Below are 26,409 nucleotides of genomic sequence, written 5' to 3' on the forward strand. Positions count from 1 at the left end.
CTGCAGGATACCTCCGGATTAACCTGCGTGCCTGCCTCCTCGCACACCGTGAGCCCTCTCGCTGCTCTGCGCCGCGACCCAGCCCCGGAGCGGACGGCTGCAGCACTGAAGGGCGCTCGGAAAAGGACCCTGGGCTGAGCAGCGCAAGCAGGAATTCCTCGAAGGCCAGAGCCTCTCTCCCACTTAGAGGCATCCAAAAATAATGCTTCCCTCAGTTTCTGCATTCCCTTAAAGGAAGGGATGTCTCTGGGGCAGAGGGCTCTTGCATTCAAGGGAAGTTTAGAAAGTAAAAGGAAACTATCCAGAGAGTTGCTTTCCTAGGGGGACTCTGCTATAAAGCTCAGCACAAAATGGTTTTCCTGCTCAGCAGCCTTCAAAATTTTGAAAAAGTGGTGCCATTGCAAACTGAGAAAAGAACAAGGCAAACGGGAAATTAAACATGTTGTATGTGAATGGGACAACAGCAGCTTTTCCCTTAGACTTCAACAATTTTCTATTTTTTCCCTACAGCATTTTCATTCAAAGATAGTACAAAACCAAAAGCCAGGTCTGAGCTATTGTGAAGCAGAGCTGTCAACTGAAGTCTAACTTTTATGCAGTGCCTTACAATGAAGGTTTTGCAGAGTATTTGTGAACGGTCACTGCCAGAGGCAAGGGAGATCATCGAGGAAGAAGAATCTGTGCTTTCAAATAGTGTTTGAAGGCCACAGAGCATGGCCATGAACTGACATCATCTTCCAGACCCAAACGTGCCAGTGGAAGAACTCCCACCCCGGCTCCAGGTCTTCACCCCGCGCGGCAGCACTGCCTGGATCAGCTGCATTCGCCAGCGACGCGGCTCGAGCTTAACGCGGGAGGCGATGCCTGAGGGTGGGAAGCGCAGGCCTGGTACCAGGGGTTGCAAAGAGGCAAACAGGCCAATGCAGAACATACTTGAATTCAACGGGGCTCAGTGACACAGATGTCAAACATCAAAGGAAACTTGCCTCCAACCTTGTAGCCAGGACCTGCAGGAGAAGTTGGGGGATGGCTCAGTGCAGCTGGTGCAGTTAAACACCAGGGAAATGGGAGAGTGGATGATTTTAACTCTAATCCTTAACACTATTTGACCATTAAAGAAAATTTTTTTTTTTGGAAGTGAGTTTAAAATATGGCCTTAAAAGCAATCTGAAGCTATTAGTAACGCAAGGTGAAAGAGAGAGTAAATTCAGGGACACAATATAAACCCAAGCAGCTGAAAGGCCTCAATTAGGCTGAAAGGAGTTATCTGGTATTTAAATAATTATTAGATTGAAGGAATAATCACAGGTCTGAGCCGATTTTTTTTCCCCCACTGTCATCCTAATGGAGACTATAATATTATTATTCAAATGCCCATGATTCTCATTTAGGGGGGAAGAAAAACGGGCTCATTTAATCTCCATGCGACAGGGCTTCAGGAGGCATGATTAGTCATTTCTCTTTTTTCAGCTGTCACTCACTTACAGGCACCACAGTTTGTCATTAGTGTTATTTTATGCACATGAAAAAAAGAAAAAGGAAAATTAAAGCAAAAAAAAAGAGAATCTCCTGTGGAAAATGACGGATCAAAGGAACAATTTTGATGTCATCAGTGCAGCAGCTGCGTTTCACTTCATGGAGCTGGTATCTTTTCTTTTAGGATAGAGTTAGTTTTGCAAGGAGTAATTCATGCATATGGCCCTTCCCTTCCAGCCCCACCACCCTGCCTTCACGGATCAGTTCTGTTCAGCTTCCATTTAATTCTCCAGCTCTGTCTGATCATATGACCGGTGTCATACTGATCATAAAGATCCTAAATACCACACTGCAGCACCTTGAAGAATCATTTATACCTGCTCAAAGTGGCTGGAGATGTATCTCTGATGAGGTCTGTCTTACTGTCTCAATGGTACTAAATGGAGGAAAAGCATTTCCCCAACTCTACTGCCATAACGAGAACTGCTTTACTCACACAGGGCTCAGTTCACCCTGGCTCATGCTCTTTATCCCGACGCACACGAGCATATTTTGTGCCAGGCTTTCCAGCATCGCCACTTTGGTGCAAATGGCCAAGGCAGAGATGAAGACAGCAAGGGTCTAGGACCCACTCCATCCCTCATCTGAGCCCTGCTGTACGAGCTCAGCGCTCCGCTCGGCACAACTGTCTAACCTTCACTTGAAAAGAGCTGGGATGGAGGGATGAAGATCAGGGTCACATCCCACAGGCCAGAGTAGTTTTTCACCTCTAGGGGAGACACCTTACAATTCCCAGACCTCTTTAAAACAGAGCGAGTGAATCTGCATCTGTCCTAGCACCCTCATTTGCCAGCCATCCCCGTGACTTCCCCTTGCAGGGCTGCTTGTCACTGTCCCCCTCGCCCCGCTCCCCAGGGCTAGGGGAGGCACTGCCTCGCCTCTGCGCTGGGCTGAGGAGGGCTGGTCCGGGGGCATTACTGGGGAAGCCCTGCACTTCTCCGCAGCTGCTGCTGCTGCTGCTCCTTTGCACATTATAGGGGACACAGGGACTCGGGAGCTCGTAAACATTGCCCACCTGGTCACAGCCGGAGAGGACTGGATGAAAATGATGCAGTGGCATTTTGACAACCACCCTCTCCTAACCTCTGCCCTTTTGGCCTCCGCTTTCACCATCAAAGCACCACGTGTTTTTCTCAGATTGTCCCAGCGCGCTGTGCTCACGGCCTGGAGGCCACGAGGAGTCTTCAAAGACTCCTGAAAAGGGGGAGCAGAGCAGACAATAAAACACACTATGTTTTTTTTCCTAAGGCAATACAAGTTTGGGGAGTTGTCTCACAGAATGAAGCACCTTAAGAAATGAATGAGCTTGCGGGGAGGGTAAGAACTGGCCTATGATTATTTTCTAAGCTGAAAGTGGATTCTGCCCTTTTCGCTTTTTATAGTCAAATAAGATTCATTGCTCTGAGGCCAAAAGCAGGGAGATAGGCTGGCTCACTCTGCTGACCTCCTCGGTAGGTCACCGGGCTGTCAGAATTTCCCCAGAATTATAGAAAGGGTCACCACAAGGGCAGGCTACACTATATAAACTAAAATACAAGAACAAACCATTCAGAACCACCTCACCCTTGCGCCAGCCTGACCCCCTCCCTCTGCATTGCCTCTGCACAGTATCTGCCAGCCGGAAAGCTGGGAGGAGGAGGAGAGCGTGGCCATTCCCAGGAGCCAGCGAGAAACATCTGCCTGGCCTGCATCTCTCCTGGAGCTGATCAGGAATTTTTCTGTGAAATGGCTTTCCAGCCACTAAAGCTGCTGTGGTGAACTGTCCCCTTTGAGGAAGTGATATTCAGGACACATTTGTCAGCTATGGAGACAGACCGTAGAAAAATTAATAGGGCTTTGCTTTGCTTTAGTTGGACAAAAGACCCGAGTCAAACCATCTGATCTACGCTTCTCTGAACTTTGGGAAGTTCCCAGTCCCTATCTGAAGTTTGTCTCGGCCTCCTAGGCTGAGTGACAGCAGTTAGGGGACGAAGACCTCTCTGCAGAACTCCCTCTTCTCTGACAGTCCTGCTGAAACCTGCACCACCACTTCAGCAGGTTCCTTCACTCGTGGCAGTGCTATCACCTCTTCCGCTGGTAATGAAAGCCTCAACACATTTGACATACAAGCAGCCGATCTTCCCATGCATTCCTGGGAGCAAAGCTGCTGAGCGCCCGTGGGGACGACCCGCTGCAACGGCCGAGGAGCCGAGCCCTCCCCGCAGCAGGTGGGTGCCGGCGTGGAAGGTGCAATTCCTGCATTTTGGTGCAGGATGGCTCACGCCTGTCTCCGCAGGCCCAGCATCAGCACCAATGAAGTGCAGCAGCATAGTGTTTAACAGCCAGCTCAATAACTTCAGAATTTAACACCAACTGAAATTACCCACAGCTTGATGCGAACTAATTATGTTTTTGTAATACAAAGCAATGACTAGGGCTCCTAGAGTCTTTTGTTTAGGCTTTTTAGAATATTTTAACTGTAACAAAAATCAAAGCAACTTGTAAAACTTCAGCGCGCTGTCTGGCAGCCCTTTGCTTGCAAGTCCCTGACCGGTCAGCTGTCCAGCTGTGGAAAAATCTTATTATCAACGTGTGATCGTTTCATCCGCACTGAAGGGATGCTGTGCAGGTGTCCAGGGAGGAGAGGCTTTGCTAGAGCTAAGCTTGGTTCTGCACTTTCATCCTGAAAACACTACCTCCAGATGGAAAGAAAAAACTGTTTACATCTAATTTTGTGGGAAAACCTTCCACCAGGTTTGTTGCCTTTAAAGCCAGATAGCTCCCAGCAGCTGCGGGAGCTGCAGATCCCAGCATTTTCCATGGCTTCCCCACCATGAGAGAGCACAGCGCAGAGGTTACTGAACCACAGCGATGACGAACATCATGCCTTTTTAAAGCCTAATCTGCAACACTGAACCCCTTGGGTTTTAGACAAAAACCACCTCTTTGCCTCACACTTATCTCGCTGCCTGTGCACAGTACCTGTTTCGCACCGGCCAGCCCGGGCGGCTGCCAGCGGTGCTCCCGCGCAGCTCACACCCGCGGCCGGACCCAGCGACCACCGGCAGCCCCAGGAGCCGTGTCCCCGCTGCCGCCCGCTTCCTCCAGGCTGCTTAGTCACGGGGACGGTATTTCACAGGCTTGTCAGCTTTCTGAGAAAGAGTTAAGAGGGCAAAATACAGTATTGTGATTATTGCTTCCTCTAGTCCCGGGACAAGGAAGAGGAGGGGAAGAATGAAACCCAGACCTGAAAAGGCATTTCCCTGATAACAAACACGATTGCATGAATTATGCACAAAATTTGTTCATATTGTCCAGACTGGATATTGTTTATACAACATGTACCGGATAAGCTGCCTCTTCCCCTCCATCTCCCTCCTGAGCGTCCACATACCAGCAGGTCTGGGGTAAAGAGAAGCAGAAAAACCCAGGGAGAGAGACCCAGTGCAAGTCTCATCCTAGCAGTTGCCTTTCGGACAGCAGTGTCCTGTCCTGACCAGCGGTCTAGGCAGCCTCACTTCTCATCCCTGCCTTTGTCCCAAACACGCTGAATAGACCTGGGCAAGACTCAGCCTCATTTTTTTCGCCTGTGAAATGGGGATAATGCTTTCAAACGTGATGTAATTTAATGTTCAATTGATGGAAATACTCTGAAACCAAAGGGGAGCTATCAGGCATAAACTACTGCAGTAAAGCACGGATGAGGCAGCAGTTTAGAGCTCCTTTCCACCTCTCAGTGCCTCTGTGCTCACGGATGCTTTGGGCAGAGACTGTTCAGCCCAGCAAAGCTACTCTCCCCTAGTGACAATGACAAGCCAACATGGACGCTGCGACCTCTGCGACCTGCAACCCAAGGACGCTTAAATGTCCGTGTGACACAGCAAGAAGGTGTTTCCTTAACACTGACGAAACTGTAACCGTCTCCAAGGGAGCCATGACTCCCTTGGCAAACCTAAAGCAGGATTGCAGCTGGGGCTCCAGCACAACTCTCACTCTCCAGCACCATGTTCATTGCAGCTGGAGACAATTAACCACCCTAAGATGACATCCAGCAAAATTCATAATCAACCTAGAATACCTAGGTGCAGAAAACATACCTTTTTCTTTCACTGTGCTGATACTTTACACCTGCTATCTTAGAAACTACAGCTGGCAGCTATTGAGCTTTAAGTACACTGCTGCAAAATGGCTTTTAAATTATCTTGCATCAATAGAAGAGGTGCTGGGAAGAGGACTTTACTCACATACAGTCATTTAGGGCAGAATCCAGGAAGGCAACACCACCTTATATTGGAGCACAGAGCAGAACAGACCCCATATTTTCCTGGTTGCCTTGAAACATGATACAAAGGGAAGGGAAAATTCATCACTACTTAAGTTTCATAAATAGTTTATTCAAGTTCTGGGAAATCTCAGTTTCTTCCAAACCTGCATAAATATGTCAATGGCTTTGGATAACAGTAAACCATAAAATTCATGGCTAGAAAGTTCTAAGTGTCTAATCCAGCCTCCTGCTGCAAGAATCATGTGCATCTATCATTCCCAAGAGATCTGTCTCACTCATCCTTAAAGACCTCCAAAAATAGAGTCCACAACCTCTCCAGGCAGTCTATGCCAGTATTTCCCTCAGAAAATGCTTTTAGTAGCGTCTCACTTGAGTCTTGATGGACTGAGGTTTATACAGCCCCACATCACTTGTGTATCTGAGCATCTTATAATTATTAATGGACTTTATCCCCAGCAAAGTAGAATTTAATGGCTAGTGACCTTCGATACAAGCAGATTAAATGATTTGCCCAAGGCTAGTCAAAAGGTCCCAGTGGCAAAGCTAGGAATTTTATCTCCTGAGCTTCAGCCCAGCGTTCTCTCCCCAGGTGACTTCCAGCTGCAGTTTATTGCAAGAGAATATTACCATACAGCACAGGGGAAGATCACAGAGCGGCCACCGAACCGGAGGAGAAAAATAAGCAGCAGCTTCCCCTGGCCTCACTCCAAGCGCACCACAGGCAAGTGAAGAACCCCAGCTTCAAATTAAATGGGTCCCCAGCCACTCCATTAAACAAAAATCCTGAAACAGAAATCCTTTGGCTGTGCCAGCCCTGTACAGTGAGTGGTGTTCGTTATCCCCAATACTCCCTACGGCAGCCAGATGTATTTACACAGTAGCCACAGTGCTGTTACCTAAGTAAACCAGGAAATTGTACATTTGTTAAAATTATGTTCTGAAATGCTGAATCCCCAGCTGTGCAGCTATAGCTTTCACTCAGCCAGCAGCACGCTGAAATTAAGAACACACAACTGCTTATGTGCACACTCAGACACGTCTTCCCCATTTGGAAGGTGTTTACCAGTTACACAATAATCCCATTCTGGAAAGAGAATTATTTATCTTTTTTGATTTGTGAGCAGTAAGCGTCAAGTCAAATCTACACAAATAAAGGGCGTTGTGCTGTCCATCACTGCCCTTTTCCTTATCACACTGCGAGGGTGCAGGTCATGCAGCATCGTACAAGGGGAGGAAATTTGGGGAGGAGAAGTAGAGGAATGCATAAATGGAGGGGTTCATTTCTAGTGCATGACCAGCACAGCCAGAATTGGGGGGTGCAGAAGGCTCCCTCCTGTGTCCCAAACTCCAGCTGCCAGTCAAGACACTGGGATTTCCACTGCAGAAGAAGTTATTTTTCAGATACCACCATCAGATCACAAGAATTTGGAAAGGAAGAATGCAACTAACGAGCAGCCCTTAAATTAACAACAAAAGGTAGCTGATGGGGGAGAAAGCCACATAGTACTAGGGAACCCTTCAGAGACCAAACAGCCTTGCACTGGGCCTGTCTCTTAGTGCAAGTATGTGCTATTAAGTATAATCAACATCAGCTTTATCAATTCCTTTGCCTCTCCAGGCCTACCCTTTAAAGTGCATCACTGAGGTGCTTGATGCATTTTTGAAAGTGCTTTGAGATGTCCAAATCCCAGGAATCGTAAAGCACTTACATTTCCTTCCCTGTCTGCTACAGGACGTGACAGCCAGCAGCCTCTGCCGAGCCCACGGCCACTGGGACAGCGGCTGGTCCTTCGCAGGGGCCCAGCAGGTCTCCTGCACTGCTGCTCATTAGTACCCATGAAGCTGAAGTGCTGACAGATGGATGCTCCCAGGCTTTGCACTCTGGAGCCCGGAGTCCCACCATCAGCTGAACATCGTCCCCTCTCCTACAGCATTTGGATGCAAATGTCTACCTGAGAAAGTGTCTCCTTTCCACTCATCTACGCCATGCTCCTCAGCCCTGCTTTTCAATTTCAGAGCTTTGGCAGATCACTGATTAATTCAAGCCTGTTTAATAACCCTTCTGTTTAGATGAAACAAGCTGTCTTGTTTTCTTTATTTTTAACACTGACTCTTGTTTCTTTGGTAAGGATCTTACTGTCATTTAAAAACCTCTCTCTCTCTCTCTCTCTCCCTCTCCAGTCAAGCTGATAATAGGATGGAGGAGGCATTTGCTTAGGTCCACATCTGACAAGAGCCAGAAGTTACAGCACGAGGCAGAAAACTAGCTAAGAGGGACTGGACAGCTTGATGCTGGTAAGAAGTTCCAAAAGCCAGAACTTGTCCTGCAAAATCATGAATATTTCTCTCCACTTTCTGTGGCGAATCTCTGTACAGCTCAAAGTGCAAACGCCGGGGACCACAGGCCCAGCTCCAGGCAAAACGGGCAAGAGGAAAGGAGAGAAGGGGACAGGAGCAGACAGGCAGAATGAGTTGCTGCAGCAGAAGCCAGCGAGGACGCCTGAACTCCCCACACAGCTCATCCGTGGGCAGGATCAGTGCTTCTGAGCTTCTCCAAGTGGGGGGATAACGATCTTCAGAAAACCTGGAAGCTGTAACACATCTGTCTTCAAACTCTGCCCTGCACCGTGCCCCTAGCGTAGCAATCGATTAGCAGTGGCTAGGCAGAAACGTAGCCTGGCAGCTGCTTCTGAAACCAAATACAGGCCCTGCAACAACGATGGCCCCTCTCGCACGCCCCGGCCCTCCCCCAGCCTCATCTGCCGTCAGCTGCTCCCATGGTGTCCTCGCGCTGAAAGGTCTCCGAAGCACCGGCTCATTCACCCGGTGCGAGCTCGGCCTGAGCCTCTGTCCTGCCTGCCCTCTCCCGTTTGCAGGCGCGACCCCGAAGCGCCGGGCACAAAAGAATGACAGAGGCACAAGAGCCCAACTCCCGACGGGAACGAGTTGGAGCCTCTCAGCTGTCTCCTGCCTCTTTGAATTTCAAAGCTGCACTTGTCCGCAGAGCAACTGAGTCATTTCCTTCCTATATCCAGCCTATCGGACTAGATCCAGCAGTGCCCGGAAAACAATAAATCCTTCAAGGACTTGTAAGGCCATATTTCACGGGAATGCAGCAAAGTCTGCCTACTTTGAAAATTCCTAGCACACCCTTTAATTCAACACTCCTCCGTGGAAGCTGTCTTCTTCTGGCCCCGCTCCCGTTGGAGAGCACAAGTAGCCCCTGTCCCTGCCAGTCCAGTTTCTCAGGACACTGCAGAAGCCCAAGCGCACACGAGCCCTGCAGCCCAGGCGGAGGGACACCGAGGGACACCGGCATACGCTGCCCCGACCAGGCGCATGACCACGGAGCCAATTTCAACCAAGTGCCACAGGCTTAAAAACCAACAATGAAATTTCCTTGACTCCATAAAACATCTGGAGATCCAGGAGTGCAGGAAGCTGCAGCAGAACCTGATGCAGGACTTCACTGATATTTTGGCAGACGGAGGGGACGGGCCAGTTGCAAAGGGCTGTTTGCTCCGTGAAACGCAGGGGAGGCTGCGCGGTTTCTCTGTAGGAATACTTTCATCTGGTTCACTTTTGTACGTATTTCCTTTAAAACGAGCACAGATTGTCCTTCCAGTTTTTTCACAAGGCATTTATGCAAGATTCCTGAGGACTGTTGGGGACAACAAGGCAAAACTCCACGATTTCAGCTGTATGTGGCTCAAGAGCTGGAGAACTTCCACCAAATCTACAGGGTCGAGATGCTTGGCCTAAATAAAGTCTCTACGCTAGAAGATGTGTTTCCATGTGGCTCTGAGGAAAATTTGTCATGTCAGTGCTGTTTCCATCATCTTTTTAGAGGCCAGAGACAAACTCCAATTGACCTACCTTAAGATTCATAACACCATTAGCCAAACAGATTCAAATATTTGAGAAAAACCAAACTACAAGGAAATTCATGTTATATCCTCTTCAGTAACAAGAGGCCTAATGTAGATAATCTGGGAGAGTGTGTTGTTTATACGGGAAATTTGCAGGGAATGTAACAGGAATTGTCAGGGATGAACAAATGAGTCAATACTTTGCTTTTCCTCATGTTAAAATTCTCACTGTTGGTAGGTGGGTTTTTTTAAAAAAATCTTAAAAGGAGAAGGAAATCAAGCCAAAATTGTTTGTTTCCCAGTTGCTATTTGCAGCTCACAAAGAACAACGTGAGAGCAGGAGCTGGCGGGGGAAGGCAGGGCTCCCAAATCCCCGGGTTGGCAAGACCCACGCACCCGGTAAGAACACACTTGCTCCCCACTTACTTCATGGGAACGGTGGGCTCCTCCCTCTCGCTGGCCACTGACTCGACCCTGCTCAGCAGGGCAGAGCATGCACATACCGCTTCCCCATCGCCGGGACGGACGTGCTCTCAGAAGCTTTGCAATAAGTTATTATGGAACCTTCTAGATATTCAGCAGCTTTGAAAATAAAGAAAATAGTGGTCCAAGTGTGGATGTAGATTAAAATAAAGTATTTTTAACATGAACAACAGAAACTGCCTGTATATCTCAGCCATAACTTTTATGGCAAAAGATAAATCTCTACAAGCTTTTGAACTCAAGCTTCTCCTAAAAAATAGCTCTGAAGCTTAAAAAACATTTCACTGTTTTCTAAATCAGTATTGAGATTGACTCCACATGGCACAATTTTGGGCTGCTCAGCCCAGAACATTTTAAAAGCAGCTAGCTCTTTAATTGGACTACCAAAAAAATCACTACTCCCCTTAAAAGCAAAATAGGTCTCATTTACCAATGCCAAGCTCTCATTTACAAGTCATTTCATACGGGTCTGCAAGGAAATGGATAGTAAGAAGTTTCATATTGCTGAATTCACACTCAGAAGTGAAGATCTCCATCTGCAAAATCAGTCCAATCCCACCCAGTTTTTTACTCCTGAGGTTAAGCCTCCCAGGGACCCAACACCCTGAGCATGTTTCCTTTTTTAAAAAGGGTTATACAACATGCTTGGAAGTCCCTAAAAGAGAGAAACAAAAGCAGAGGCTCGGAGAATTAGTTCTAGCACTTCTCAACTCAGGCCAAGACAATTTGTGACCAGCTCCAAGTCAGAAAATTTATTTGGTGGAACTGATGTAACAGATTTGCCCCTGCCACACAATTTATGCCTTGAAAAGCCAAGTTACGCAAGTACTTATATCGGCGCCTTATTATATACCCGTGGACAAGCAAAAGGGCTCCTACGGCTTTCTTCTAATGAACTCTGGAGTGCTTGTTCCTGTTCCTTGGTTGCTATGAGATTTTAAAGACTGTCTAAGCCCGTTACCACCAAATGGGCCTTTAACACAATTCCTGCTCCATTAGGCTCTTCGTCTGCCAGTCTAACCGAACCCAACGCAGCCCACTGATCAAAGGAGGGACCATCGCTGCTGCTGCATTAACTCCTTGCTAACTGCAAGGAAAACTTGGGAACAACTTGTTGGAAAGAAAAAGTCCAGAGTGAAGCTTTTGTTGCTGCATCCTCTCTCAGCCAAATAGATCACTTATTGCAAATGTTTTTCATCTGGCTCTTCCAACTTCTGTAAAACAGATGATACCTCCATAATGTTAAACTGATAGAGTGGTCAGAAAAACAGATGGTCCCACAAAGGCCAGAGTTTTTAACAGGTTCAAGAGCAAACGTGAAAACATTTTTCATTCTAAGGTGGATTTTGAAAAGATCTTACTCCCAATTTACTTATCTTAGATTTTTGAGAAGAATTCATCTCCCACACAAGTATGCAAGCAGCAGCTTTGGAAAATATCACTAACAATACTCAATACACTCAATACTCACTCAATACACCACAAGCTGACTCTTAAAAAAACACAACACATCAAAAAGAAAAACAGCTCTTACCTAGCAGCCCAGCCTCGACAGCAGCCCAGCCTTTCTGAAGACCCACATCTCCCCAGGTGAACGGCTGACCCGAGAAAGGCATTTAGACATCTTCACTCTTAATTACTGTACCCTACCCTCAGCATCAACACTTAATAAAATGAAAACATCAGAAGAAATGTTTGGAGCCTGCATTAGTATAGGTGAAGTTTGCATCTGTGTACATTAACCAACGCTTCCGTATGCCCACCTGAATTTTGTTAAGCTGGGTGACTACTGCCATCCACGCAATCACTTCTTGTCAAAGACCAAGATGACTCAGACGCTTGAGGTATACACAGTCATGCCGAGATGTCCCCCGAAACACACAGGTTTTTTGGGGTCTCCCAGCAGTAATAGTTTAGTAACCAGAGTGAAAATTTGAATTAGGGTTTTGATGCTGGAGCTGACTGTGCTACAAAGTCATATTGTGGCAGAGCTGCAGCCCCACGAGCGCAGGAGGCTTCAAGCACCCGGGGGAACAGGAGCTCCCATTTTCCAGCTTAAGCTCCAATTTAAACGCTGCAAGATGGCAAGTGCTCAGGATAAGAATAACTTAGCTGGTTATGAAACCTGTTGACACACTGCCTTTCTGCCCCTGCCCCACCTCTTCGCACTTCGTTAAAGCAGAGAGGAAATTCGCAAGTGTTTTTTTAAATAACATAACAGGCTGTGACATAAACCAGCCCCGGCAGGAAACATGATCGGGAGGGCAGCGCTCCATCCTCCGCTCCTGTCACCGCGACTTTTTGGGTACTTGGCAAATGAATGAGCAAAGGAGACAGCCCGCATGTTTTATGGAGTTGAACTGTAACATCCCTGTTAAGCCGCCAACTTACCATTTTTCTGCTCTGACATCAATAAATCTGCCCAGCCACAGGGAACAAAGATCTTAACATGAACTGGCTACACACGAATCCCTCGTCGCTGGCTACCTCGGCAAAGCACCACCACGCTGCAGTTCGTGGTCCTCACTGCTGCTTTTGTAATATTCTCGAAGAAGAGGGAAATCTCACGTTTCAGTGACCTCACTTGGGAAATTTTAATAACGTTAGTGATGTGCACAATTTCATTAGAGCACTTGCTCTCCTTAAAGCTCAGTCCTATAGCCACAAAATCTCAGCTTCCCACTCTTGGAGGAAAAGGGCCACTTTGGGTCACGAAGAAAGTCTTGACAAGACAGACCGAAAGCCCGGAAACCAGGAAGCAAATAAAAAGAGTTCAAAGCCTCTCTGTATTAAGTGCTATAAATTATCTCAAAGTCTTGGCACTCAAACTCATTTTTTGAATGCTTAAAATAGACAGTTCTGCCTAGACAACAAAATGGGTGACCTACGTCCAGTATCAGATTCCTACAAACTAAGATTTGATTGCGATTCCTCATACATTCACACCCATTCTGTCAAGGTTAATAAGCCAGGGAACCCGCTGCAAGCACGAACACCGAGAAAGCTGCCTGCGTACCTCCGGACGTCTCCGGGTTTCTGCTCTCTCGGCAGATCCCCGGCAGGACGGGACCCGGGATGCCGAGCCTCCCCACCGGCACCGCGCACGCGCCTTTTAGCACAGCTTTGCCAATACTGCTTTTATTTCTATTTTTGCACGAAGGCTGCTGGTTTGGCTCCTCCAGCCTGATCCCCTCTAGTGGGAGGAGGAGGTATTTCAAGCTCGCATCCCGCTCGCTCCCATCTTCTCCCAAAGCTTTCCCAGAGCAGCGGCCGAAGGCGGGCAGTGGCTGCAGAGGGGAGCGGGCTGCTCGGCCGCCCCGGGAGCTGCTGGTCCCGTTTGGGCAGAGCCATGTGGGGCCGAGTCGGACTCGGCCCGGGAAAGCAGGTACCGCTGGAGGGGAAGGGCAGAACGGGCAGGGGAGGAGGGAGGCAGAACAGAGCACTCACCACAGGCAATTCCCCTCCCCAACAGCAAGGGCGGGATGACTTTTCATACAGTCCGAAACATCTACCTTCGAGGTGCGGGAGCCCCGCGGCCGCCTCGCCAGCAGGGCGGCACAGCAGCACGCTGGGGGCAGCACCCGAGCCGCCCGCCCGCCGCGCCGGGGGCTCTCCGACCATCTCCCACGCTGGCACCAACGCACACCTATACATATGTATTTTAACTGCAGAGAAAGAACGTGACCATACAGCCCCCCCGGCAGCAGCCTCCCCCTCCCCAGGACGATACGCTGCCCTGAACCCTCCTTTTGTTCACACTCCTTTTCACCCCCCAGGCTCTCGCCGCACCACTCTCCAGGGACAAAGAGCTCGCGGCCTCCTCAGCCCGAAACGCCTCCAGGTCTTGCACAGCCGAGCTCTGCTCCTGCGAGGCGGGAGGCAGCCTCGAACGCCGAGGCAGGAGGTGCGCGTACCCGAGGGGGCAGGTGGCAGGCGGGATGCTCGGGGAGGTCGTCGCAAAGACGCGCGCTGCCAGCCAGCAGCATCTGCGGCTAAGCCCCAGGAGCGGCTTGGTAGTGCCCCCGCGGCTCCCGCTGCCCCCCCTCCGCCGTGGCGGTGGCCCTCCTAGCCAAGCTGGTTAAGAGATTAACACTCTAAAAACCACATTTACTCTAATTAGCCATGAAATCTTTGTAACTAAGTGAAAAAATGTTTCCCTTGAGGGATTTTTGTCCATTCATCACTGTTTGAATTGCCAGGGAAAAAGAGAGAGGGGAGAAAAAAGAAAGGGGGGGGAAGGGAAAAGCTCAGATCTAATGAATGAGCAGCAGACGCCCGCGGGGAGCAGCGGGCTCCTGGGAAACACGGCATCTCCGCAGGGACCCGCCGCCGGCTCGCCACGCGGACGCGTCCGAATCATTCCTAGTTAACAGAGTGCAGCACACCGCGCCGGACCCTTTCCGAGCCGGGCAGCTCAGCGAGGGCTGCACACGGACGGCCGGGGGCCGCTGCCCCGGCTACCGTTTCACCAGGGCCAAACACTTCGGGAAGAGTTCGGAGGGAGGGGGGAGAGCCTTGCCACAACTTAGGCCCATAAATATTTCATATTGCTGGAATAAGAACGATTTATTCCTGCCAGCGCTTTTCTTGTGTATTTTAAATGTGTCACCGCCTTCCACTTTCTCCCCCGTTTGTTTCTTGTAACATGCCCATGAAAAAAAGATCAGCTGAATAATCAGGAGTGTTTAGAAAGGAAGGGCCCTGTCTCAGGAGCACGGCATGCTCAGGTTCACCATCTTCTTCTTTTTAAGGATGCCGAAGACGGGGGGGCACCGTTTCCACAGGCGGCAAACGACGGGGACAGGAGCGACCGCGCATGCAGGGAGAGGGGAGCAGAGCGCACCGTCCCCATCGACGGCCTCGAGCCGCGTGGCGGGGGGGGACGCTCCTCCCCGCTACATATTTATTGTTCAGGCTGCAGAGGGGCCAATTAAAGCAGCTTGATCGCTGCCACGTTCAGGCAGACGCGCGGACGCTCAGAGGAGCGGCACGCGAGAGGCAGGTGTACCTTCTCCTGCTGCGATACAGTCCAGCCCTCCCTGCCAAGTCGCCAGAACAGCTGAACAAAGCTCCTTCGAGACGCAACCCAGCGCCCCTCGCGAAGCACCCCGTGGGCACCAAACAGCAAGCACGGTTTCCCTCCTCAGACCTCTTTTGCCACACACCCCACGCAATTCGCAGGCATTACTCTGTGCTTCCTTTCCTCACTCTGCTCTTCGTGCAAGCTGCCTACTGCGTGAGGCCGTCTGCGGGCATCTGCCCCAGCCTTTGGGCAGTTCTTCCAGGCCATGCCCTGGGGTCTCACGTCTACCCACAACGTAAGCTCCCAGAGCAAGCGCTGGAAAGCCGTGTAGCAGCAGTTAAATCGGAGATCTCGGGGAGATACTGCAAGTCACATGTTTCCCTGAGACACCACAGGGTCTGCACAGCAAACAGCTCCAAATGTCATTTCCATTTAGCTGCTTTGCAAGCCAATTTGTCACATACTAATGCAATTTGCTGAAGAGAGTTAAAGAGCACAGGGCAGTTGCAGTCACCTCTGTTCTAGGTTCCCATATCCAGCCTGCATCTTTGTTTCACTTTTGCATCTAATTGAAATCCGGGAAGTTCCCGTCTGCTAATGGGCAGGGGAAAGCTCGGGGTTAACACGGAGAGCAAGACGGTGTGATAAGAGCACGGGGAAAAGCTGTTTCTATCATACTGGTGGATTGTGTGCAGATCTTCAGCAGCATCTGTTACCTGTTTCCATCGCACAAACTTGTTATAAGCCGGGGGGAAACTCCACAATTAATTACATCAAATAACACTATAAAGATACTGAAGACTAAATTGGGTTACTTTATCTTCTTGCAACAAGCACAGAGATGGTTAGAGAAATGGAGTAAGGTGACTGCTTTGCCATACAAGCCATTTCACAGCAGCAGTTGCGCATTCAGTTACTCACTGCTTGCACCAAGTTTCCCAAGTCAAAGCTATTTTATCCGGCTCCCTGCACCAGCCCAGTATACTGCATTTCAGTCTTGAGGCTTCTCAAACTGACAACAAATGGCAAAAGAACAGCAACAAAGAAAAACAAATCACTTCTTAAAGGATGTAGCACCTCCATGTCTAAGGAAGAAGAGATAAACATCTGTTCTGAAGACAGCACAGATGTCTTCCAAGGCATCAGTCTTTCAGCTGTAGGAAGTAGGTCATTTGATTTAACTTTTAGAGACATTGCATCAATGAAGCCATGCAGCGAGGGACAGCCAAGACCATCTCCCAAAAGTCAGCTAAGATCTATTTAAGAGAGTCAAACCACCAGTGAAGCATCAAGTGCTCAGCAAATCAAGGGGAAACCCTGCGAGCAGCAGGTTTTTGTGTCATGGCACTCGGCTAACTTCACACGCTCTCACCCCTGAGCCAGTGCCTTGAACCGCGGGTCACAGAAGTACAGGTTTCTCTTCTATCACTTACTATTCACCTCACTTAGCACTAACCTATTGACTTTCTGATACCCCCTGGAACACAGATTAATTGAACATCATTCACTTCACCTCCAGGAACGGGCAAGTATTGGCTATAGCTTGAACGCAGACAAAGCCAGTAACACTTGGCCATGCCAGGTTAAACCGAGGTCACGGAAAGAGAGGACAACGTGGCGCGCGGAGTCGGCACGCAGCGCAGCCTCCCCGACGGACGCACACGCACCAGCCACGCAGCGGGGAACACTTGGACCATCGCGCAGAAGTGAGGGTTTCCCCAAAGGGAGCAAAGACTGATCTGTCCTCCCGTCCCTCCTCGCCTTCCATAAAGGGTCTCGCAAGGATTTGGGAAAGTTTTAGGGGGGGTTTTTTGGAGATTCAGGAATGCTTTCAAAAGACTCTCCCCTTGCCGACGGTAACTTTTTATGGAAGGGAATTGTTTTATTCTGATGCATTGCCTGCTCCAGACCATGACCGAATGGTAACAAATGAAGACACAGATTTAAGGAAAAAACCTATACATACAAATATATATTTGGATGCATATAAAACAGAACCGGGGGGGGGGGGGGGAGACGAACAGGACCAAGGGATTTAAAGGGATTTCTTCAGCCCATTCCGTAACGGGCAGCCCCTCTGGATGCTGCCCCCAGGCACAGCCGCTTCCAGCACCGCGGGTCCCCGCGCCCGGTCTGGGCAGGCAGAGGCACCGCGCCCGATGCGGCCACCGGGGTCCGCAGCCCTCGCTGTCGCACGGCCCCCAGCGCGGCGGGGGCACACGGGCACAGGCACATCCCCCCCCCCCCCCCCCGCACCCCCGGGCCCGGCCGCGCTCACTCACCAGACCCGGGCGCTCCGGTGCCGCGGTCCGCGCGGCCCCGGCACCATGGAGACCCGGCGCCCGCCGCCTCCCCGCAGCCTCCCGGCGCGGCTCAGCGCCGCCGCCCGCTCATGCCTCCGCGGCCCGGCGAGCCCCGCTGCCTCCCCGCCGCCTCCCCCGGCAGCCGCCGCGCCCCGAGCCCGGGCGCGCTCCGCTCCGCACCGCTCCGCCGCTCCGCTCCGCTCCGCTCCCCGCCCGCCCCGGCGCGTCCCGCTCCCCGCCCCGCCGCCGCCCGCCCCCCGCACCGCCCCCCGCCCGCCCCCGCGCCCGGCTCCGGCTCCGCGGGCGGCCGACAAAGCCCCGCGGCAGCCGGTTCCCCCCCGCCCCGGCCCCGCCGCCGAGGCCGCCCCCGGGCCGCGCTCCCCCCCCGCCCCCGGGCGCCCCGTGCCTCAGTTTCCCCTCGGCGGAGAGGCGCCGACGCGGCTGCTGATGCTGCTGGTCGCTCGCTCCCGGGAGCCCCCACGGAGCGGCCGCTGCGGCGCCCCGAGGCCCCCCGTCCCCGCGCCTCCCACCCGGCCCCGGACACGGGAGGGGGGCCCCGGCCGGCAGCAGGGCCCCCGGGTCCCCCCCAGACCCCGCAGGCAGCCCAGCCTCCCGCGCCGTCCCGGCAGAAGTGCTTGGGGGAAAAAACAAAGCCAGTCCCTGGAAGCGATAGGTGACACGGAGCGAGCCGCACGCCCCCCCCGGCCCCCCGCCGGTTACCTGGGCTTCGCCTCCCCGCGCGGCTCCGGCTGCTCGCAGGGCCCGGGGAGCACGTCTGCACACTGCAATGCAGCACCGCGTGGGTGCCGGCGGGCTCCGAGCAGGCGGCGGGGCCCGCAACGCACCGCCAGCCGCGGAGCAGCACCGCTGCCCGGGCAGCGCAGCCCCGGCCCCGGCCCCAGCCCCGGCCCCGCTCCGCCCCGCGGCCGCAGCCCCGCGGAGGGCGGCTGGAGGGGGCGGCAGGCAGCAGCGCCAGCGCTGCGTTTCCCCTTTCTTGCCGCCAAGACCTCGCTTTTTTAAACACAACTTAGTGCAATAACTGCGGGAGAAAACAACAGCCGCCGCCCGGGGCCCCGCGCTCGGGGCTGCGCGAAGCGGCCGGGGAGCAGCTCCCGGGCGGCCTCGCTGCCCCGCGGGACGGGACGGGACAGAACAGGACCGCACGCACCTGCCGGGCCGCCCGCTGCTCCCCTCCGCTCCGGCTCCGCTCCGGTTCGGCTCGGTTCGGTCCGGCTCCCAGGCGGGCCGGGCCCCAGCGCCGCCCCTCTTATAGCCGCCGCGGTGCGGGCCGCCGGGGCCGGGCGGCTCGGCAGGTGCAGGCTCCTAGCTACAGGTGAGAGCCATCGTCTCCCGCTGAAACCGCGGCGCCGCTTTATTTTGGTTTTGTTCCGAGTTGCCGGCTTTAACCACCGAGCACCTGGCGGCAGCTCCCGGCGGGCTCTCCGAGTGCCCTCTGGTGGCAGGTCGCGCTGGAGAAAGAGGGAAAATGCCTCTTTCTGTGCTCTTCTTCCAGGCGAAGCAAAGCTGCGAGAGGCCCGCGCGTGTGTCAGGAAGAAGAGCAGTTTTTCCCCTTGCCCGCAAGAGCGGTTTGGGGGGACCACAGGGGAAGGGATGCGAGTGATGCTGGGTTTGCGGTGCCGTGGCCCTGCACCCGTGTGCGTGCAGGAGCTGCCGGGACGCTGCGTTTGCGGTGCCGTGGGCCGGGTACCCGTGTGCGTGCAGGAGCTGCCGGGACGCTGGGTTTGCGGTGCCGTGGGCCGGGTACCCGTGTGCGTGCAGGAGCTGCCGGGACGCTGGGTTTGCGGTGCCGTGGGCCGGGTACCTGGTGTGCGTGCAGGAGCCGCCGGGATGCTGGGTTTGCGGTGCCGTGGGCCGGGTACCCGTGTGCGTGCAGGAGCCGCCGGGACGCTGGGTTTGCGGTGCCGTGGGCCGGGTACCTGGTGTGCGTGCAGGAGCCGCCGGGATGCTGGGTTTGCGGTGCCGTGGGCCGGGTACCCGTGTGCGTGCAGGAGCTGCCGGGACGCTGGGTTTGCGGTGCCGTGGGCCGGGTACCCGTGTGCGTGCAGGAGCCGCCGGGATGCTGGGTTTGCGGTGCCGTGGGCCGGGTACCCGTGTGCGTGCAGGAGCTGCCGGGACGCTGGGTTTGCGGTGCCGTGGGCCGGGTACCCGTGTGCGTGCAGGAGCTGCCAGGACGCTGGGTTTGCGGTGCCGTGGGCCGGGTACCTGGTGTGCGTGCAGGAGCCGCCGGGATGCTGGGTTTGCGGTGCCGTGGGCCGGGTACCCGTGTGCGTGCAGGAGCTGCCTCGCAGGGGCCGCTGTGCCTCCCGGAGCGGTTACGCACCCGCTGCAGCACCATCTCCTGCGGTTTCCTTTCAAAGGAATTTCCCCCTCTTGGGAGAGCTGCGAACCACAACCTGCCCCTTTCCCCTGGGAAAAAGCCACACATTGCATTGCATTTCTCCCATCTCTCCCCATCCCGGTCACGTTTGCCATCCTTCAGAACAGGCTTTACGTTTGGGACGCTGCCTACGTAACCTCCAGCGGCAGCCGACAGCCGGGGCCCAGGCCCACGCGAAGGGTCCCCGATGCGGCTGCAAGCCCCCACGCAGGGTATCTGACACCCTGAGAAGATGCATGGGGTGCAGCCGTTTAGCTCAGGAGAGGGAACGGAAGACACTCAGTGGATGGCAGCATGCATTCCCCAGCAAGCTTTTCTCTTTCACTGTTCTGTCCCTAATACATGACTGTGTTGTGCATTCACAGCGAACGGCACTAAATCCTGTTACAAATACCAGCCCTGGTTAAATGCACATCCCACTAATGCAATTTCTGCTTCTGCAGAAAGTCACACAAGGCAGATCAGTGTCCCAACAACCGTTTCTCTCCTCTTTGCAGGACCATCTGCATCCTGCCTTCTGTTTATTATTTATTGATGGTCAATCATGTTCTGTGCAGAGAGTCTGTCTCCAGCTAATTACAGGGTTGCTCGGCCGGGGGAGCAGCCCCAAGACTCGCAGAGCAGCGCACGCTCGGTGCCGAGGAGTGGAGCAACGCGGGGAGCAAAGCAGGACGGGTGGTGATTCACCCGGGTTCATTCAGGCCGTGGACGTGCTTCTTGCCTAGGGAGTTGTGTGTGCTCTAAACATTGCTGAAACAGCTGCTGGAGGAATCTTTCTGTGGATATTTTTCCCCATGTTTTCCTGCAGCTGGTGATAGACCAGACCAGTCAGTCTGGACCCATAACAGATGAAAGAAGCTGCCTCTAATTTAATCAGATGCACGTGGTAACAAATATGTGTAGTAACAAGTTAAGCAGACTTAGGCAGATGTGCGTACAAATAAGCGTGCAATCCGGTGTTCACCAGTGCACACACCCTTTGCACACGTGCACACACGCACACACGTGCGCATGCACACCCGGAGTATCGCTGCACGGACGCGCAGACTGAACACCAGCAGAGCAAACGTTAGCTCGGGCCTGACACTCCCCATCGCCTCCCGCGTCTGCGCTCCCGACGCCGGCTGCGAGGGACAGAAAGGGCCCCGGGCCCGACGCGCTGCTGCTGCCGACGCTGCCAGCACCGCTGCTGCGGACTCGGGGCCGGGCGCCCTTCGAGCCGGCGACGCGCCCACGGCTTCCCGGCAGAAATGCCAGCCAGCGCCCGCGTCCCCGGCGGCGGGGGAAAAGTGCCTCAGCAGCTATCGAACGTGGCACCCGGGCACCAGCCCTGGCGCAGGACGTCTCCATCGCTGTGCGCCGGCAGCGGGGAAGGGCTCCCGCCGGGGGTCTGCAGGGGCAGCGGCAGCAGCAGCAAACACGGGTATTTCTCTGTATTTGCCGTTCCAAGGATAATAAAGTGAATTCTGCTCTTCGCTAATTTCTAAAGCAAGGAAATCTCTTTTTTTCCTTCCCTGTGTCCGCTTAGGACAAGTCGCTGGGTTCAGGACAACCCAGGCCTCGGGTCTGCCGCCGATGCTGGTGTAAAACAGCTGCTGCAGCTGTGCGAAGCGAAGCGCGCGCCATCGACGGGCAGCGGCACCGGCTCCCGCACAGCCTCCGTCGAGACCACGCCGCCAGCGCCCGACAGCTCTGAGTTACCAGCATCATAGCTAACCGTGCAATATTCACAGAGCTCATAATTATTCAGCACTAATCACTACAACAGAGGAATCACAGGCAGTTATTTAGAAATGATTGTTTCCACTCCATTATTACCCATGACAGGGAAAGGAAATATCAAATAGTCAAGCCCGCATGTATAGGGGAACCTGAGTGAAAGATCAGGGGGAATTTAACCAGCATTTTATGCTATTCTGCCTCTTTAGAAGCACCGTGTCGAGTAATATTTTTTCTCTCTCTCCTGTTCATAATATCTTCTTGGAAAATTGGAAGGATTTTTCTTTTCCTAACCTGCTCTGTCCTTTCCCCTCCTAACACTGTCTCATAAACGCGAACTTCGGTGCCTGCTTCTGTATCTGCAGATTTGAACAGAGCCGAAATTAACACAGACGGGTTTTTTGCTTTTAACACAAACTATGTATTCATTAAGCCCAAAGACAGGAGAACAGAAAGTCTCCAAATCTTGAGTTACAGAATGTCTTGTTACTGTCAAAAACGCAATTGCCAACAACTTATGTGCTGATTGTATATCAGAAATGCAAGGTGCAGCTAATATGCTATTTTTAGCCAGCTTCCTACAGCTAAGAATTGTCTCATCTGCAAAAAGGGATCGTACAGAAAATGGCACAAAACTAATCCTGCAAAATACTAGTAGTATTTATTTACTCAGCTATTTTCAAAGAATAAAGCATGAAACCATTGGTCATATTGGTCTGTCCCCAGGAGTCCGGAGACATAACTGAACTCCCCCTCGCCTGGGACGTCCCTCGGCCTGGGCAGGTCCCTGCAGGTCTGTCCAGCGACTCCCGGTGTCTTCGACATGCTGCGATTTGAGGAAATCCGGAGGCGCTTCTGCCCTGGCTGACTGCTGGAGAGATGCTGCATGCCAGGCTTCTCTGCCGTTACACCCCTATCTTTTGCATCCCTGACCCCCTAAATGCCTCAGTAAGGTGACCACGTGGGGTCTACACGACACGCCGAACCCCATCATTTTCTTCGTAAATATTCTGTTGCATCCTTGTATTTCACCTTGCTGGGGCTGCGCGTGTCCCTTCCAGTGCAGTGGCCGGAGCACGGAGAGGTTTTCTATCCCAGTCACATATTAAGCCAAACAGTCCAAAAAAAGGGCGCCTGGCCAGGTTAGCAATTCGTGGTGACAAGCTGGTCTGCCCCTGAAAAACAACCATTTTCAAAAGCTTCATCAAAGTGATTTATGAGGCCATTTACCCTGCGTGGTGCCGTACGGACGCACGTGCTCCGGGGGCCGGGAGCCTCCCGGGAAGGAGGTGAGCAGGTCGCCCAGCCCGGGGACGCAGCCGTGTCCGTGCGGCCTCCGGCAGCTGCTCGCCAGGGCCTCGCTGCCCGGCCGGGCTCTCCGTGGCGTGGACAGACCCGAGGCCCTTTCCTCACTGAGGCTGAAAAAGAGAAACCCACCAGCCAACTTGCAGGCAGCAACAGTTTTCAGTCAGTCCTGAAATGGGATGGCTTTACGTTATGACTCAAATTTAATCAGGCTTTTCAAACGTGACCAGTAATTTCAGGAATCCCTGTATTTGGGTATATTTGGGAGGTATTTCCCAGAAACTGAGTGCTCTCTCAGTCCCGTCCAGGCATCGCAAAAGAAGCCTTAACCAGGAGCCACCGCTCGGGACCATGCTGCCCAGCCTAGCTGTTGTCCCCAGGGCCCAACCTCCCCTTGAGGTGCCGCGGTGTCTTTTGGCCCCAGAGCAGCCCCACAAGCTGCTGAGATGGCCCTGAGGCACGGAGAGGTCCTGCTCGGCGGTGGGTGCTGAGGGGCCCTTGGGAGAGCTCGGCCGGGTGGCTTGCTGAGCAGCACCAGCCACGGGCACCCGACGGGCCGTGCTCGATCGCAGCGAGCTCTTCCAGGCCATTGAGCCCATCATCGACCACCTTGCTAAGGAGCCTCCACGCAGCCCTCGACATGAAACCAGAGCCCAGCGTTCCTCCAGCCTGTCACGTCGAGAATTTACAGCTCAATGATTTCCGAAGGGCCAAATCCTGTTCTGACACGAGCACGCCTGCTTTGCTGTCAGTCAAAGGCAAGTTCTTGAGCAAGGCAAGAACGTTTTCCTGGTCATGGATTTCCTTCTGCGTGAACTCGGTGTTAACACTAATGTGCAGCTGGAGAAACGCAGTGCTGCACCTGCATGTCGGGACCGGTGCAGCAGCACTAACGTGGGAAGCGCGTTTCAAACGCCCCTCTTCTTCCGTGGCTGTGGCCTTGGTTTGCCACCTGAAACCGGGAATGCTCTGGTCGGGCTCCGAGCTGCTTGTGTCCATGGGCTGAAGCCGATGCACCAAAGCAGACAGTGCATTTTCCCATCAGTAGCTCAGCTACATCTGAACAGTCGCGCTCCGCACCACCGGCATCCCCGGATGTCACTGGGGAGCCTTAGGAGACAGCTTCCGACACTCCTGGCACCCGCAGCCGGGAGAAGATTTGCAGAAGTCCCCCAAAATTGCAGCAGAGCCCACTGTGACACAGATGGTCCAATGTTTAAGAGAGAGCTAAGCAAAGTGGGAGCTCTCTACCCAAAGCTCTAACTGTGGGTGACTGGGTGTTTCCCAAAATCTCTGGTTTCAATGTCTGCATCTGAGTTTCCTCACAGTCTACTGAAGTCTGCAGTTTCTGTTTCCGCAGTACATCGAAGTGGGCACCTCTGGGAAGAAGCAGCTACACAACTTAGCTGCTCACGTCGTCGGGCCTGAAAGGTGGTCGCTGTGATTAACAAGCTATTTTAGCAATACATCTCTGCAGCATGTTCATTGCAGCGTGTTCATCGGAAATCTTTAGTGCCTTCATCATAAAGAAATGAGTATTTCAGGCACATGGTCCTAATGAACATAAAATATGAAGCGTATTGTCAAAACATGCTGTAGCTCTGCCTTTTAGTCTACAGTATTATCTCCTTAATTTTTCTGTAGGCAGTATGTATTACTTACAATGAAAAACTAAATTATTTGAAACCCTAATTTCATCTGTTTTTTCCCTCTTGTCTGAGGAGATTGAGATTTTTTCACTGCATAATGGGTGGGAGGAGGGCAGGAGCTGGAAATCCTTTGATTTGTGGCTATATGATTGTTAATCTTCTGCTGTGAATTCTGCACAGCCCTTTGTAAGCGACTGAGGAATGCAGAGCCTAAAGTCTGCTTATCATTTCATACTCTTTCACTGGATTTTCGGCATTTCTTCGGGAGGGGAGGGGAGGGAGATATTCATAGTCAAATGCAAGCTCAGAAGTTTAAAGAAACTCCTTTCTCTTCAGAAAGCTCAGCCAACGCCAGAGAGGCAGGAAAGGCACAGGTTCATTTTAAACATTTTTAATATCGATCTTGACACAGCCATTAAGGAGGCAGACTTCTGAAGGAAAAAAAAGAAAATAACAAAGACCACAGGAGCACTAGCCTTTTAATTTACATTGTAATTTGGCAAGATATCTTTCAATCTCATCTGCTTCTTCAGGCTCTCCCTCTATCTCCCCGAGTCTACATGTGTATACATGTATTGGCAGGGCTGCGCAAGGAAAATAAGATTTAACACCTCCCAGGACACGTTCTGCTGGAGACCAGCCTGCCCAAGCTTTGGGCATGAACAAATGGCTCCTTCCCCCTCGTCCCCCACCGCATGACGACCGCAGGAAAGCCTGCCCTGAGTCAAAAAAAAGCTGCATCACAGAGTGCGATTTATTTTGTGTGTGTAAGTGATTATTGCAAAAAGGTCTTGGGTTTAATTGATGTATTGGATTATGTATGATAAGTGTATCCAGGGAGCTTTCACATCACAGGCAGACGCAGAGAGAGGGACCTCCTCTGGTTCCTTTCTTTGCCTCAATACCCAGCAAGGGGCTCGAGAATATTGTGGGATTAATGTCACAACAGAGGGGAAAAGACTGCTATTCAATCTATTTAAACATTTTATTTCACCAGTGCACCAATTAAACATTCCCCGTCTGAAGAGACCACAGATTAAAGCAATAGCAATGCTGAAAAAAATAATCATCTCTTTGGAGATCTGTCCATAGACAGATCTTTTTCTCTCAAATGATCAAGGGAAATATATGAAATTGGAAAAAAAAATCCTCTTGAAAGTAAACTTTGGGGCTATGTGAATAATTCTCCCTTCCTCGCTCCCTTTCATGAGCTTCTTTTGCATTCACTGGCACCCTCTCCCTTGCAGCCAGTTTGCACTGCTTTAATTAAGAGCACTGGTAGCTCTGAAGACAGCCACCCGCCGCCCTCGGTGGAGTCCGGATGAAGGGTTTCAGACGCTGAGCCCAACCTTCAGGCCCAGGAGCAGAGGAAAGCTCGTTTGCTTGGACCGTTCCAGCTCACATAGGAGAGCAAACCTATGACCGCGAAGCACCACGGTCCCACTTCAGCGTTCAAAAATTGGCCTTAAGGCAGCGATGGACGGGCAAGCAGGTGGAGAAAGCCCGCACTGCGCTGCCATCCTCGTTACCCGGCGCCCCAGCAGTGCTCGGCCTCGTGCTGGCCGGCTGCATGAAGCTGCCCGCACGCCGTTCCTTCCCACGCTGGAGAGCAGCATGCCCCGGGAGCAGGGGAGCACTGCAGCAGCAGCAGATGCACGTGCAAAGGCCAGGAGGAAGCTCTGCAGAGGGTCCTCTGAGCCCGCTGGGTCTCCGCTGATGACAGCGCTGGTGGCACCTTAGGCAGCTGGTTTCTTCTTAAACAGGTGAGGGGACACGTTTTTTCTCCCAGAGGACCACGCAGGGTGTCGGTGATGGCACCTCACCAGGGCCAGCGCGGTGGGCAGGGGGACCAGGCGGCCG

The 26,409-nt window shown here is 52.6% G+C and overlaps 1 protein-coding gene across 4 annotated transcripts in view; it reads right to left on the bottom strand.

Moving 5' to 3' along the window:
- PLXNA2 (plexin A2) overlaps positions 1–18,774 on the bottom strand; it is a 177,932-nt gene extending 159,158 nt beyond the window's left edge. Inside the window, exon 1 of one of the 4 annotated variants that reach the window (XM_064498218.1) lies at positions 18,647–18,774. The gene's annotated coding sequence lies outside the window, so the exon portion shown is untranslated. Of the gene's footprint in view, positions 1–4,497; positions 4,575–17,457; positions 17,520–18,198; positions 18,241–18,646 lie in introns of those variants that run through there. The other 3 variants (XM_026111835.2, XM_064498217.1, XM_026111834.2) reach the window with 3 other exon arrangements.
- Positions 18,775–26,409: the final 7,635 nt, after the last annotated feature.

Source organism: Dromaius novaehollandiae, chromosome 27, assembly GCF_036370855.1.
Source record: "Dromaius novaehollandiae isolate bDroNov1 chromosome 27, bDroNov1.hap1, whole genome shotgun sequence".
In the NCBI taxonomy this organism is placed as follows: Eukaryota; Metazoa; Chordata; class Aves; order Casuariiformes; family Dromaiidae; genus Dromaius; species Dromaius novaehollandiae.